Source organism: Tamandua tetradactyla, chromosome 25 (genome assembly GCF_023851605.1).
Source record: "Tamandua tetradactyla isolate mTamTet1 chromosome 25, mTamTet1.pri, whole genome shotgun sequence".
Lineage (NCBI taxonomy): Eukaryota > Metazoa > Chordata > Mammalia > Pilosa > Myrmecophagidae > Tamandua > Tamandua tetradactyla.
Genome location: NC_135351.1, coordinates 19632567 through 19648475, shown reverse-complemented (window position 1 = coordinate 19648475; position 15909 = coordinate 19632567). Strand labels below are relative to the sequence as shown.

Below are 15909 nucleotides of genomic sequence, written 5' to 3'. Positions count from 1 at the left end.
TGAAATAGTGCTGTGCAAATAAGGACAGTTTCCATGAGGTCACCTTTTGGGCATGGTGTATGGTATTAAGTGTTATGCAGAATTGGACTCAGAGGAGCTTACGTTTCAAGTGAGGCAACTAAATGCAGGCAGACACATTCATGTCCGAGGAGAACAGGGTTAGAGAGAGAAAGAGACTTCTTATCCTTACTGGAGATAGTGAGTATTCATTATAATCCTGAAAGATGGAGTTGCCTTGCCCTAATTACAAGGATTTTTTTTTTTTTTTTACCTTTCTTTGCTCTTTCCTATGTCCCTCCGTCAAGCGTGGAAAACATTCCTAACTTCATGATATTCTTGCCTGTTGTTGACTTTATTTCTGATCTACTGTTGAGCTGGATTTCTGAGGTTGCAGTTTTCAGAAAAGAATACTGCAGGCATTCTGACCCTATGCACATCTTCTCAGCACAGTTCACTCTGGATCCTAGAAGTTCCCACTTTCTCTGTAATCTAAATGATTGTTAGATGTGGAACCCCTTTGACTTTTTATCTTTAAATAACTTCAAACTTACAGGACAACTGCAAGAATAATATAAAACCTATACAGAGAACTCCGACATATCCTCTCTCTGATACCTGTATCCACCAATTTTAACATTTTGCCACATTTCTTGTATCATGCTGTCTATTCATTTATCTCTCAGTCAGTCTGTCTGTCAATCTTTTTGTCCATCAGTTTTCTAAACATTTGAGAGTAGGTTGTATACACCGTGTCCCTTGAATACATAACCCTTCCATGTACCTTTCCTAAGAACAAGGATGTTCATTTATATTCCTTTCCTGGGCTGCTCAAGTAAGTTCCATGAAATGGGTTGGATTAAGCAATGGGAATTTATTAGCTCCCAGTTTTGAGGATAAAACCAAGTCCATGTCAAGGTGTTGTCAAAGTGATGCTTTCTTTCCGGAGGCTACCCCTTCTTGGACTGGCTGCCAGCCAGCCTTGGGGCTTGGCTTCTCCATCACATGGCCATGCGCAATGACAGTGTCTCCTGGTCTCTTCCCTTCTCTTCTGGGTTCCCTTGATGTTCAGCTTCTGGCTGCTCCCTTTGTGGCTTTCTTACTTATATCTGAATGCCTTTTGTTTAAAAAGGACTGCAGTGATAGGATTAAGACCCATCCTTGTGGCTGGGCCACACCTTCTCTGAAATAGCCTCATCAAAAGGTTCTGCTCTCATGGTTTCACACCCACAGGAATGGATTAAGTTTAAGAACACATTTCTTACTGGGGTGGATAGCGCTGCAAGCCATCACACTTTTGTAACCCCTTACGTACAGTTATCAGATTGAAGAACGTAATATTGATAGAAAGCTTTCAGTGCATGTTTCAATTTTTTCGTATGTCTCAATAAATGTCCTTTTGGAGGTCTTCAAATTTTATCTGATTTCCAGGAATGCTCATTCCGGGTCATAGTGCTCAGCTGCATCCCAAGGAACCAGCCCTCTCACGAATGCCTGGCCTGGACCGTCTTGGGATATTTTGTTGTAAACAGATCACCTGGAAAGCTCCTTAATAGAGTGTTCACAGGGTCTTCTTGCTTGCCTAGTTGGTGCACTACTTCAGAAGTTTAATAAACATTTGTTTGGGGCCCGTTTGTCATGCAGAGATGAATGCGCAGAGACTTGTACTCTGGAAAACCCCACCTGAGAGCTTTGCCCTTGCCTGCTTTGTGGTATAAGTTCAAGGTAGATGCTTGCATAAGCAGCCCATTCACTGTGCTTTTGTTTTTTTGTTTTAAAGGATACTGTCTCATATTGTCATCTAACTTTTTACGAAGTAAAAATATAATGTCTTTTGAACTTTTTACAAGCAAAAGTAATGTCTTTGGGGGAAAAAGAGGAAACAGATTCTGTCTTATAATTTCTCATAATAATAATAATATTCTAGACCAGGACTTGACAAACTATGAGCAAAATCCCACCCCCCACCTATTTTTGTAAATTAAGTTTTATTGGAACACAGCCATGCCCGTTTTTAATACTGTAAAAGGCAGAGTTGATTTGTTGCTACAGAGACTGTCAAACCCACAAGGTTCTTTAGTCTTTTAGAGAGAAAGCTTGACAACCCTTGGCTGTTCTAGGCATTTAAGAGGGCTCGTTTTTAAAACCATATACGTCATGTGGTGATGTTGACCACCAGCTGTCCACCTATTCTTGAGCACTTTGAAAACTATACATATATGCAGATAGTACTGCTTTTAAGTCTTGACTCAACTCTGCCTTTGTGTCCAAACTGTGCTACTTCAGCCTTGGTTATTTGATTGTGGCATGTAATGTTTGCATCCTTAGCGTCACCCAGTGCTGCTGCAACTGAAACACTTGTAACTTGGGAAGCTGTTTGCAAAGTCATATACAATATCTAACTCCTGCCTTTTCCTCATGGTATTTGCAATTTATACTAAACTTTGGTGAATTAGCTCTGATCTTTAGCTGCAATGAGAGGAGTCATGCTAGAGTGTTGTGGCCCTAATATCTGGAGGTCAGACTTACTGCCTTTCACCCTGAAAATAGCATCGTCTTTCTCTTACACCTCCCCATCCCAGCTAGACATGCAGCTTTGCTAAGAAAGTGATTGCTGTTTTGGAATTTTGAGATACCATTGGCTTGCTGATTTTATTACACCTTGCATACTTTTTTCTGACCATTCGTGCAATGAACTTATGCTATCTGTTGGAATTGTTCAGGCATAGTGTGTGAGCTCTGCCACACATTGGCTCTGTCTTGAGGAGTTTGTAGGGTGTATTTGGCAGTTACAGAGTATTAGACATGGACTTCAAAAAGTTATATACATAATACACTTTGCGATCTTTGGAAACCACCCCCTTCCCCACCACACACATGGTACACACACTCAACACATACACACTCATACCCACTCACATACACACCCAAGAATTCATAAAGCCAGGAGTATTACTCCGTGCAGAAGTTCTCCTTTCACTGAATGATAGGGTAGTTATTTTGTATAGTCCAAATAGGATCCTGCCAATAGATGAGTCTGGTGAGACATGTAAACTTTTGCTCAAGATACGATATTTATCTACAGGCAAAATAGGCTCCTTCCCCCTTTTCATGGACTCCTAATGCCCCATTTGAAATCTGCCAGTGAAATAATAGGCTTTGGGGTTTGTAAATTGATTGTAATAGTGCTGCTACATTGAAAACTTTGTAGCCCTTTTCTTTTACTTTTTGATAAGGAAACTTAGCCTTGTCTCTCTCTCTCTCTCTCTCTCTCTCTCTCTCTCTCTCTCTCTATATATATATATATATATATATATATATATATCTGTTTATAGAGAGAGATAATCTGTTAATCAGTATTTCTCTTCTAGATCTAGTTCTCTAAGCTGTAGTGATTTAAAAAAAAATTTTGTTAATAAAACCAACCAACATACAATATGAACGTTCTTTTTTTCTTTCATCACATAGTTGTGTATTCATCATCATGATCATTTCTCAGAACATTTGCGTCAATTCAGAAAAAGAAATAAAAAGAAAAAAATTCATACATACCATACCCCTTACCCCTCTCTTTCATTGGTCACTAGCATTTCAATCTACTAAATTTATTTGAACATTTGTTATTTATTTTTAATCCATATGTTTTACTCATCTGTCAATAAGGTAGATAAGGGCTACAGTCATTTGAATTATTTTCCTTGGAAACTGCTTCCCAATTACTCTCTCCTTCTTACATTTTAGGCTTTCAACAAGTTTGTGCCAGTTTGAAATTATTATATACCCCAGAAAAGCCATGTCCTTTAATCCTCATTCAATATTGCTGGGTGGGAGTTTTCTGATTGTTTCTGTGGAGATGTGACCCACCCAATTGTGGGTAGTAAGTTTTGATTAGATGGTTTCCCTAGAGATGTGTCTCCACTCATTCAAGTTGGGGTTGTTTACTGGAGCCTTTTGTGAGGGAACTATTTTGGAAAAAGTTTTACAGCCAGGAGAGCCCACACAGCTAGAGACTTTGGCGATGAAACAAATTGCCCCTGGGGAAGCCATTGAGGAAGCTGGAAGAGAAAGCTAGCAGACATCCCCATGCGCCTTCCCAGTTCTGGACCCATCAGCCTTCCTTAAATCAAAGTATCTTTCCCTAGATACCTTAGTTTGGACATTTTCATGTGGTTAGAACTGTAAACTTGCAATTTAATAAATTCCCCTTTATAAAAGCCATTCTTATCTGGTATATTGCATTCTGGCAGCTTTTACAAACTAAAACACAGTTGAAAATAGAACTCTGCTGAAAGTCTTTTTGAAAACTATATTCTTCAGTTTCCATGAGGGCAGTATTTCCTTATTTTTGTAGTTATATATTTTACTCTCTAAGAATAGGTCTCTACTGAATTTCCTGGTAGATTATATGTACTGTCATCATTCCAATTTACAGATGCATTTTGGAATTTGGATATTTCCCTGTTAAGGTGTTAGTTACTTCTCCATCTTGGGCCATTCATGCACTGTGCAAGAGTGCCTTTTAAAATTTTTTTAACAATTTTTATTGGGAAATATTATGTATATGCAAAAAAATGATAAATTTCAAAATACAAGTAGTTTAACAAGTAGTTTTAGAACAAATTTCAAAGTATGGTATGGGTACAGTTCCCCATTTCAGGTGTTTCCTTCTTACTGCTCTAAGTCACTGGAGACTAAAAAGAAATTTTAGTATAATGACTCAGTACTCGTAGTCATTTGTTAAATCCTATTTGCTATCATGCAGCTCCTCCTTCTGCTCTGATCCTTCTCCCACTCTTTAAGGATATTTGGGCAGTGGCCATTCTGACTTCTTCATGTTGAAAAAAGTGTCGACATTATGGGGTAGGGGGATGTAATTGGTTGGTGCTCTTGGAGAGACTGGTAACTCTGGTTTTCAGAGCTTATCTGGCCTAGGAACCATAGAGGTTATAGGTTTCTGAAAAATAAACTTAGTGAGCGAAACTTCTATGGTTTCTCAGGTAGAGCCTTGGGTATTCTTTAGGGTTTACAGGAATATGTTGTTTGGGGCTTGGCCTATTAACATGGGAGTTGAGATTTCAAATCTCAACTTTATTTGAAATCTTTTAGCCACTGTTATCTTATTTGTTACATTTCTTTTCTCCCTTTTGGTCAGGTAGGCATTGTCAATCCCATGGTGCCAGGGCCAGACTCATCCCTGGGAGTCCTCTCCCACCTTGCCAGGGAGACTTACACCCCTGAATATCATGTCCCATGTAGTGAGGAAGGTATGAGTTTTTTGCAGAGTTGGGCTTAGAGAGAGAAAGGCCACATCTGAGCAACGAAAGAGGTTCTTGGAGGTAACTCTTAGGCATAACTATAGGTAGGCTTAGCTTCTCCGTTATAGCTATATGTTTTATAAGAGCAAGGCTCAAGATCAAGGGCTTGACCTATTAACCTGGGAGTCCCTAATGTTTGAGACAGTATCAGGGATTTTCCCAGGTCGGAAAGTTTAATAGTTTCATATTTTTTCTATAGTTCCTCAAGAGACTTTGCCAATACTTTTTAATTATCTGCCTAACATACTTTGGAATATATCCAGGTATTACATTAAGCTATACAAAATTGTAAGACCTCGTTCCCAAATATAGCTTCCAACATGTTTAAGTTGTTTAATTGAATTTACCAAACAGATTAAGTTAGATTGTGTGCTCAGAAAATTTAAGTTTTGGACAAAGTAAATCTCTGTTCCTTTGATCTCGTATAGTAGGTGAAGTTCTAAAATACAGACAATATCATTCTTTACCTTGTATTCTGAGTTACCTTAGTCCTGACCAGATTAGCTTAGTTCTTATCTCTACTTGAAGCCTATGATTCGATGGGAGTTCATTCATTTATTCATTCAGTGGGCATACCGTGAATGTCTGCTAGATGTGCCAGGCACCAGGCAAGGTGTTGGGAATAGAGAGGTAATTAATAGGATGCCCATGCTCTCAGAGCTGGTTGCTAATTTAGTGGGGGCGATGAGTACCCACAAATTTTACAATGCAATACAAAAAGCGTTCCTTGTAGGGGTATATATCAAGTGCAGCATTAAGTCTCAGGATTCATAAATTTACTTAAATCTTTAAAAGGAGTTAGGATGCAGCTACAATTATCAGATGAGGAGCATGTACATATTACTTATTTACTCTGAAGTAATTAATGAAAAAGTTGAATGAAATAAAACCTGCCTGTTCTAATAGATACCCTCCCCAACGAGTCCAATTCTCTTGCACCATTATTGTCCTTGTGCATTCTCTGCATTTGGGCTGTTAACATTTGTGTTTAGGTCAGATGAGCATGTGTTCAGCCTTCCACGTTTTGATAACTAAAGTAAAATGCTGATGGAGATCATTTAGGATTGTCTCTGTGCTGTTGATTGCATGCTTGTGGCTCATAATCAAAATGATGCAAAGTAATTGTTAAACCAACTTGCCAAGGCTACATTTTGTGTCACTGCGACTGTCAGCACTTTGATCCTGGCAGTCTGCCTGAACAGCGCCTGCCTGGCACCTGTTGGATGGCTGAATCATGACTCTCCACGGAGTCTCATGGATAACTTTTGTTCCCGTGTCCTCGCGTGCTACCCACAAAAAGTCACCTGAAAAAGAAGTATCTGCTTCTTTTGTAAAAGCCAATTTTGTTTGTTTGTATGTTGGGACTTTTATATAAAAAAAAAATCCAACTGAATATCGTCAGTGTGCTCATCTCTTACTTGTTCAGCTGTGAAACCCAGACAAAACTAGCTTTGAATTGCTCCTTTGTCACTTCCTGGTTATGTGCCCTTGAGTCAGCTACTTTTCGTGAGGCTTGTTTCCCTCACCTATACAATAGGGCTGATAGCACCCATTTTACAGAATTTTTGTGAGATAAATAGATAAAAAATTGTTGGCACAAATTATAGGCACTCACTCAGGAAATGGTAGTAGCTAATTTTAAAGAATTAAATGCTTAGGGTGATGCGATAAAAGGGCAAGACATCATTTTCAGAAGTCAGTTCAAAAATACAGGTGTGAAATATAGAATGTTAGCACAGTCTTACTTATCAGAGACGCGTAATTGGATGAGGATGTTAGATGGTAAGCCATAACTTTCTGTCTCTCAGTCTAGTCTATGAAATGTGTATGAGCATCCCTATGTAAGCCGCCATAGGATATGAAGGTGCTTTGAAAGTAAATTCAAGATTATGTACAATTTGCCTTGACTGCCTAAAAGAAATATGATATAGCATACAACATAGCGTGACCTTCATGGAGAGAGAGGTGGGCAAAGCAAGAACTCTGTCCACCGAAGAAATTCATTGTTAGATCTATAGATAACTCGCTGGCTCCCGAATTGTACCATCAAAAGAGATTTGTTAAAAGTAGCTCAGTCCATATTCTGTGATATGGTTAAGTCACTGGCTCATCCCTAGTGTGAGTTGTTGAATGGAGGTTCTCTCTGGTTCCATCCGGTGCTAACATATAAGGTCTGTATTCTTATCGCCTAATATTGATTGTATTTATTTCACAGGGTCAAAATAGGGCAGTAGAAGTATTTGTTTTAGGAGCTGACCTGGAACTACAGATTGGCACTCTCCATAAAATTTGCATAAGCTGGAGCAAGGATGAGAAATTTAGGGGAAATGTGTTGAAAGGTAGTATGCAAAGATATTATCTATCATTTGTTAAAGAGCTAGCTCGTTTCCCACATCAAACTCTGTGCTTCTGTACTTTGTTTCTCTACTTTGGGCTCCCCAGGATATTTCCCAACTGACATCTGATTTGGCGTTTCTCTGCTGCCACAGTATTGTCCCGTCTCTCTCTCTCTCTCTCTCTCTCTCTCTCTCTCTGCTTCTCTCCTGCCAGTCTCCCAACTCTTGGCTGCTTGTAGGAAAGGGTTAGCTGCATTCGTAGCTGGAGGAAGAATTATGTTGCACTCTTGAGTGATGGCGAGCTTACTCTCACTACCCTAGCCTTCTCCCCAAAGCGATATTTTCCTGAAATGTCGCTCATCACTGTTATAGGTCTAGTGTAGTTTGCTTAGCAGAGGACAAAGATATGCCATGTAACTCAGACAAACTGCATCACGTGTGTGTTACCAAACCAACCCTTCTCTTTGAAAAAGAAAATTAGGTTATAAAGATTGGGACTGCACACACTTTCCAACTTTTGTTATCTTCTAAATATGGTGGGTCCTGATTTTTTTTTTTTTTTTTTTTAGGGATTCAGGTTCAAATAATGTGGTTATCATTTCCAGAGTCACTTAAGAGTCGTAACATTTTCAGTTTGCATTCCTTTGTGTCATTAAGTAACCCCACCGTGATTGGATTGAAAAGAGAGATAGTTCTTTAGCTTCGGTCTTACGGTTTCATACTTGAAATAGGCATTCCTATCCACCATTAATCCTAGCATTAAAATTGTGTCCTCTTTCAATATATGCCTCCCTGCTAAATATTATGATTTGTGATGTTATTCACTGTGGTGTATGTGCTAGTTCTAGTTTGTGTTCTTTTTAGCTACACCCACTCAAACCAAAACAATTTTTTGTTGTTGGGACTTATATTTATGCAATTTGCCTTTCTCAATCTAGGCAAAAATGTAGAAGAAAACGAATCATATGCTTATACTAATTCAGCAACATTTAACTAGACCAACCTGTAGTCGTTTCTCATAATTGTGAGGAATTTTGGTAGGGTCCAGAAGCTCAACAAATATATATTTAAGAGTTCATTCTTTCAAAGCAATACTCTTGAAGTCCTTAAAAATTATAATGTGGTATTTATTGATGTTAAAAGAAGCTTACAATACAATGAACTTAAAAAAGTCAGGCTACAAAACAGTATGAATACTGTCATCATACGTTATAAGTAAATTGTATACATGTATATAAATATATCTATCAAAGTATGTGTCTAATGCATTCTGTATTTGTGCATAATAGCCTGGGGGCACATAAACCCCAACTTCGTAATTATTAGTGGAATTTTTGGTAGTTTTATTTTTTTTCCCTTATCTATATTATCTAATTGCCCTACAGTACACAGTCTTATCCTCTTCTCATTTGTCTCATCTAATTTGGGGGAATTGGGAAAAATAGAATATAATACAGACTATCCATATTTTAATCCATTTAATTAAATTATAATGATAAAATCTCTCATCTTTTCTCTGTTGATTATTGGTATGTAAACTTTTTGTGCCGGTTGGTAATAAAGCTACTTTTTCTTTGTCTTCTCTCTTCTACATTGCAGGCACTGAACTAAAAACTTGAAAACATTATATGAAGTAGCTATCCTTCTTGCCCTTATGCAAATGAAGAAAGCGTTCAGAGAGTTGAAATAACTTGGCTCATGAGGTTAAATATGTGACCGAGCGCTCAGCCCTGACTCTGAAATCAGATTTTGTGGTCTTCATTATTCTTACTGTAGATGCCTTGCTTGCTGTTAGGATGAAAAGGCTAATTTGCGTGAAGGGATTAGAAAGTGTTTCTTTAAAACTAAGAGGGTCCTCATGGGTTTTACCAGCATGTAGTATCTTGTGCAAGTTTGCTTTGCTTTCCCTTCAGTCAGAGAATAAACTCCTCAAGATCCAGAATGTTCTCTTTCTGAGTCTCAGTAGCCTTCATGACCTCACCTTCCCTGGGACAGTCTGGCAGGGTAGCAGGTGTGCCCTGCACGCCGTGGACTTGCAAAGTTCCCTCCAGATTCTGAGAAATTCCTCCAGGCTTTTGGGACCTCCTAAGGAGGAGACTCTCAGTACTGTCCAAACCACTAGTCTCCTTCTGTCCTTCTAGGGAAAAGGAGGAAACGTAGCCACCTTCTGGACAGCTCGTAGCATTCATCCCAAGTGCTGTGGGACCATGTGATTCTCACCAACTGAGTCTAGACGAGCTTTGCCTGGCATCCCCTCACAGACCTGCAAAGGAATTTTTAAAACGGTTTCTGGAAATAATTAAAAGTGTTTGTTTTTTTTTTTTAATTGGGTCTCTAACTTTCCTCCCTGTGTGGTATAGATTAAACAGTCTGGCTGTCAGCTCTCTTATCTGCCTCTGTGTTTCAGGCTTCCTGTGTCCAACTTCACATCGTCTCGTTTCTTTCCCACACTTGGTTTGACCAGCAGGTATCTTGCTCACAGAGACTTCATCCTGAGATTGCTTGCTACCCTCCAATTCATGGCCTCCCTTCAAGTCCGTATTCCCGTGTGAGCCTAATTATGGATACGGTGGGGTCACAGAGAGATGGGATGGAGCTGTGGGCAGTGCTGTTGTGGTGTACCCTGGCTATTTATTAAGGCATCTTCAGGTCCGCCCCGTGGTGGGGGTACAGAATAGGAGATTTCTAAAGATCCACCAAAAAAAAAAAGACCTCCTGGACACCACAGCGCGCCTAATTTGTCAAAAGGATTACATATCTAGTGAGAAATGAGTCATGCGTGTGACTGGTATTTACACATTGATTGTTCATTGCTCAATGTTTAAAATTCAGTCAGCCAAACAAATGTACATCTGTCTATTCTTCAGCCCTTTTTGTGCCAGACAAAGTGCAAGGTGTTGGAATTTCATGTACTCTTTATGTCCCCATGCCTGTGCTGATTTTTAAAATAGACTGTGTGTCATTAAAAAAAAAAATCTTTTTCTTTTGCAGTGTTCCAAAGAAGTTAGACTCTTTTCTTGGTGAAGAGAAATCAGCCTGCTGTTTTCGTAAGGTGAGTGATCCTTTGCATCCGTCATGGCATTTACTCACATCAAAATTGTATCCAGCTCTTTGATGCTCCAAGAAAAAGTATTTGACAACATATGTTTTCTGACAAGGGAAGTGTCTAGAAGTTTTCTCCCACTTGGAACCCAGATGTGCTTTCCCTTCCACTCTTGGTTCATGCAGAGAGGAAGGTTTTCCCTTTAGGTTTCTACACCGCTCTTTTTGCGGCTCATGTTGCGCCTTTTACAAGTTGCTGTCATCACTGCCATTACCTTGTCCAGCTGTAGACAGGATGAGACAGGAAGTTCTTTCCTTCAGTGACTGATGCCCGGAAATCCTGCTGTGGATCAAGGGAAAAGTCCATTTTGTTGACATGCCAGCACTTTTTTGTGAACGCCGTGACAGAATAATAGAAGGCGAGCTCTCGACAGGATCTTGCAGCTCGCTGGCAGTGCCCCTGATGTACCGATGAGGCAGCTGAGCCTCGGAGGGTGTAAGGTCACCTTTTGGGGTTTCACAGGCAGTAGCAGAGCCTGGGTTGTGAGAGAGGCATTGGAGCCCCAGCCGTGTGGTCTTCACACTGCACGAAGCTGTCTTCTGCATCCACAGGTTCTTTGCGAAGATATAGCATTATAAGTGGTTCGACATAATGGTATTGCTCAATTAATGATAACTTTCCCCTGAAGCAAGTGTAGGTGGTGATACTGTTCAGCTGTTTCTCTTTGTGGTAATCCTGCCTGGCTGCTACCAAAGGGGTGGGGTGGGTTTGCCAGGAGCAGTTCTGTGAGAGACTGCGTATGAGTGGGCATATTTTCCTTTGCCCTCTTTCCGAGCCACTGCACTTGCAGCACTACGTCATGTGCTGAGAATTGGTGCTACATCTGTTTTGCAGCTTGAGGCCACAGTGCACCTGCAGGGGCCAGCTGCAGACCCCCACGCCCCCACCCTGGGACCTCAGCACCTGCAGAGCTATGGCTCACAGTTCTCTTGTACCGCATTATCATTTTGGCTTGCAGTCCTGGAGACTTTCGGGGAAGCATGGGTTCATTTTTTTTTAATTAAAACTTTATTTTTTTAAAGTAAAAACTTTTTTTTTTTTAACCTGAGAACAAAGTCATGGTGTATGACGGAGAGATGTGTATGAACACGATTTTATTAGCACCTGGGAAGGTGGAACTGGGTTCTCTTAAAGACTCCTATGCTAGCTTTGGCACTGGCTCCATGTTCATTGAGGTTAATTAGCTAAGTGGACCCATTCTGAAACATTTGACTTAGGCATCAGTCTAAGTGTAGTATTAAGAGTCTGTCCATTATTTTATTCCAGTTGTCAACAGAATCACTCTGTCTTAACAGCTGAGCCCTTCTTCCACCCTAGCTGAAGTAACTATTATGGAACTTACTGTGTTCCCTTTTCAAGATCCAGAACTGGTCTGATTTCTGCCAGTGTGTTGAATGGGAGTTAGAACTTGGCTTTTTGGTTCTCCGGGGGAACACCTGTTTACCACTTTGGCACCGATCTTTCCTGCCCCAGATGTTCAGTTTGTGCAAATGTGCATTTATTAGAAGTGTGAGTGTGAGGGTTTCCATTCCCACCGTACCCAAGCAATGCCCAAAAAATTTATCTCTAGAGCATTCCAGATATGGGATTTTGAGATCTGCTGCTCTCTGGGGGAATTCAGGGTCCTTGTAGAATCAAAATATTGATGGGACTAAAAAATAGGAGACAGAAGGAGAGTGGAGAAAGGTCAAATTCCGTACTTACATTGCACTGTTATTTTGGTACAGAATAATTGGTAGAGAGGGGTCTTTGGAAAGAAACGGTCAAGGGATAAAGTAAGGACGTTTAGAACTCAGACGGACCATCTGTGGCTACTGTGGTTCCCTGTTGGGGTCATAAATAGTTTAATGTTAATGCTCAGAAGGCATGGAACGATTACCCAAAACATTACAAGCCATTGGCTTTTAGTTCAATTTGAGGGAAATTGAACTAAAGGAGAAACCATGAGCTTTTCCTAAAAGGAAGCTTAGAGACCTGGTCTCCCTGTTGTGGGTTTGTGCCCCGTGCATGTACACCATATAAAACATAAGTCATGAGGTTCTAATTCATAGTATGTGATCGGGCTGTCTCCTGGGAACAATGTTGTCCTTGCTTCCAAGCTTGAACCATGGTCTCCACTGACGCTGTCCCTTTAAGGGAAATCTAGGGAAATGCTCTTGCCAACACCATGATTTTACTTGCTGGAGGCCAAGTGGCAGTGGCATGTATGGGCTCCATAGCAACAAATCTGTGCAGCCAGAAAAAAAGAAAAAAGAAAAAAAAACAAAGATGCAAGGACTGTGGCATCCGGGTTATCTTTGGCAGGACAAGTACAGCCCCAAAGCCCCTTGCATTTTCCATCTTATCCTCTCCCGCCTTTCCCCCACCCAGGACCTCTGATAGCACCGAGAATATGAACTTGGTAATAGTTGCTTTCCCTGATACCCTTCCTCACCTCCCTTTCCCATTGACCTGGACTTGACCAGGGAGAAGGCAGCATCTGTAGTGAAATTGTGCAGCCCACGGGCATGCCAGCTGAGCTGGCAGCACCTCCCTGCCTCGGTGGACTAAAGGAGCTGGAATCCTGTGCTTTACACCGTCCCGTGGTGAAGCAGCTCTGTCCAAAGGGCACGGTGGGGCTGGAGGTTCCTCCACGCCAGTCAGCTGCTCCTGGCTGGAATGTTGGCAGCGAAATGGAGCAGTGTGAAATCTAGGGGACCCGAGCACTCGTGTAATATGCTACCTAGCAATGTCCAGGGCAAAGCCAGGCAGATTAGGGTGGAACAGAGAGATAGAATACAGATTTCTTATCTGCAGGAAGCTCCTACCAGACGTGTGGTTTCTAATTACAGCTTCTCCGCTGATGGATAGTTGGGGCTTAAATATCTTTCTTGGATGTTTTCTCATTTGCCATGAAACCAGCCTTAAAAATTCTTTTTAAAATATATGTATTCCCAGACCACGCATCCCCCCATATATATATATATGTATGTATGTATGTATGTATGTATGTAATTTGCCATTTTAACCATTTTTAAGTGTACCATTCAGTGATATTAATTACAGTCATGGTATTGTACAACCATCACCAATATCAATTACCAAACTTTTTCCTCACCCCAGTTAGAACCTCTGTGCCGGTTAAGAAGTAACTCCCCTTTTTTCCCCTTTACCCACAGGCCCTGGTAACCTCTGAACTACTTTCTGTCCCTATGAATTTGCTTATTCTAGGTACTTCATATGAGTGGAATCTGTGACACCTAGCTTTACTGTGATTGGTATCTTACATTTAGCAAATGTTTTCAAGTCCATCCATGTGTAACATGCAGATGACATTAATCTTTTTGACAGCTGAATAATATCTCATTGTGTGCATACACCACATTTTGTTTATCTGTTGATGGACATTTGGGTTGTTTCCGCCTTTTGACAGTTGTGAATAAACCTGCTGTGAAGATTCACGCATATATATCTGAGTTCCGGTTTTCAGTTTTTCCGGGTTTGTACCTAGGAGCAGAATTGTTGGTTCATATGGTAATTCTATGTTTAACTTTTTAAGTCTTTAGCACCCTTGATTTCAACAGATGCTTTTTTCTCTGAATTCCTGAAGCATTTAAAAAAGTTGTTGCCACCCATTTAACACTTGTCCCATATTGCCTTTTTTGATACATATTTCTTTGGGGACCTAATCTGCATCTGTAAGTAGAAGAGAATAGGCCCTTCCAGGTCAGGAATCATGTATCTTCTTCATCTTCTAAATTTTTTTATTTTTCTGATGTACAGAACAGATCCTGTAGGTAATAGACATTCCGTCATTTCATATTTGTTTATGAGAACATTATATTCTCATCCTTCCTCGTAAGAAATTGTGAGGCAAGTCTGTCAATGTATTGAACATGTTTTTAAATTCTTTAGAGAAAAGATAAATTCAAGATATTCTTTTGCCGGTGCAGTTTTGTAAACATGTAGATGTGAAATCACAAAGTAAGAGTATTTAAAGACTTCACATTTGCCCATGTTTCTTTTTTGCCTGCTAACCACAAACTGTGCACTGAAATCATCTTTTTTTCTCATAACCACCCCCATATTTGCTGTTTCTATTGAATTTGCTTTATAATACTAATTGGATCCGATGTCTTAGCCAATTCCCAAGCAATGTTTATGGAGTCCCTAAGAAGGAGATTTAAAGGATTTTTCATTAGGATAACAGGTTTGAATGATTAGAGTAGTGCTTCCATTTAGTTCTGGAGTGTGTTGAGAGAGAGATTTTTTAACTGATAAAAGATTTTAAAAGAGGTCCCGTCCCTGCCCAAGTTCTGAGCCTATTGGGAAGTAAGGGGGAAGTAAGGAAGTAGAAGTCACAATATACCCGTGTGACTAATAAGGCAGAAGTAAGTTAGAAGCGGTAGCTTGGGGTATCACTTGGATTTACCAACCACCTGCTCTCCAATCTAGACCTTGTGCAGTCCACCTGCAGGCAAGTGTTGAGCCTGGGGGCCACCTGTCTGCATGAAGAAGGAAGGAGATGGTCACCAAAATACCCCATGGTCAACGTTTTGATAGATGAACTCTACCCAATGGAATCAGCTCTCCCCTAGGGAAATGTGGACACATTGGCATCAGCCTCATTAGGTACCTCACTCCACATCCTTGGGGAAAAGAAATGGGCAGAGGAAGAGGCCAGGAGAGTTTAGGGAAAATCCCCCATATAGAAAGAAAGCAAAGGCAGGTGTACAATGCTGTCTCCCCCTCCGCTGCCCACTTCTCTGGCTCTCTACGTCCGAGTCAGACAAATACTTCCTTCCAAGGCACATTTTGGCTGTCTTCCCATCATGCTTTCATCAAAGTTCTTGTTAGGATGTGAAGTCATCTTGGTTTATATACTTATTTACTGGTTTATTATTGGTCTCCTGTTTTAGAATATTATCTCAGTGCAAGCAAAACCTCATCATTCTCTTCTGTTGTACCCCAAGTACTTACTGTGCCAAGCACACAGGAGGCATTTGCTAAATGTTTGTTGAATGAATCAATGTTGTTATATGCCTCTGCTCACAATTCTGCCTGGGACATCCCTTGTGCCCTGTCTTGCCTGGCAAACACTTATTTGTATCTTGCGACTCAATTCAAGTATCATTTTTTCCTATGGAGTTTTTTGGCTACCCTTCTTCAAAGGGGGAGG

General features: G+C 40.4%; 1 protein-coding gene across 13 annotated transcripts in view; it reads left to right on the top strand.

Annotated features, from left to right (window-relative positions):
* ATXN1 (ataxin 1) overlaps positions 1 to 15909 on the top strand; it is a 442577-nt gene that overhangs the window by 216968 nt on the left and 209700 nt on the right. For all 13 annotated transcript variants that reach the window (XM_077143976.1, XM_077143982.1, XM_077143986.1 and 10 more), the window contains one exon: positions 10640 to 10700. The gene's annotated coding sequence lies outside the window, so the exon portion shown is untranslated. The remainder of the gene's footprint in view (positions 1 to 10639; positions 10701 to 15909) is intronic.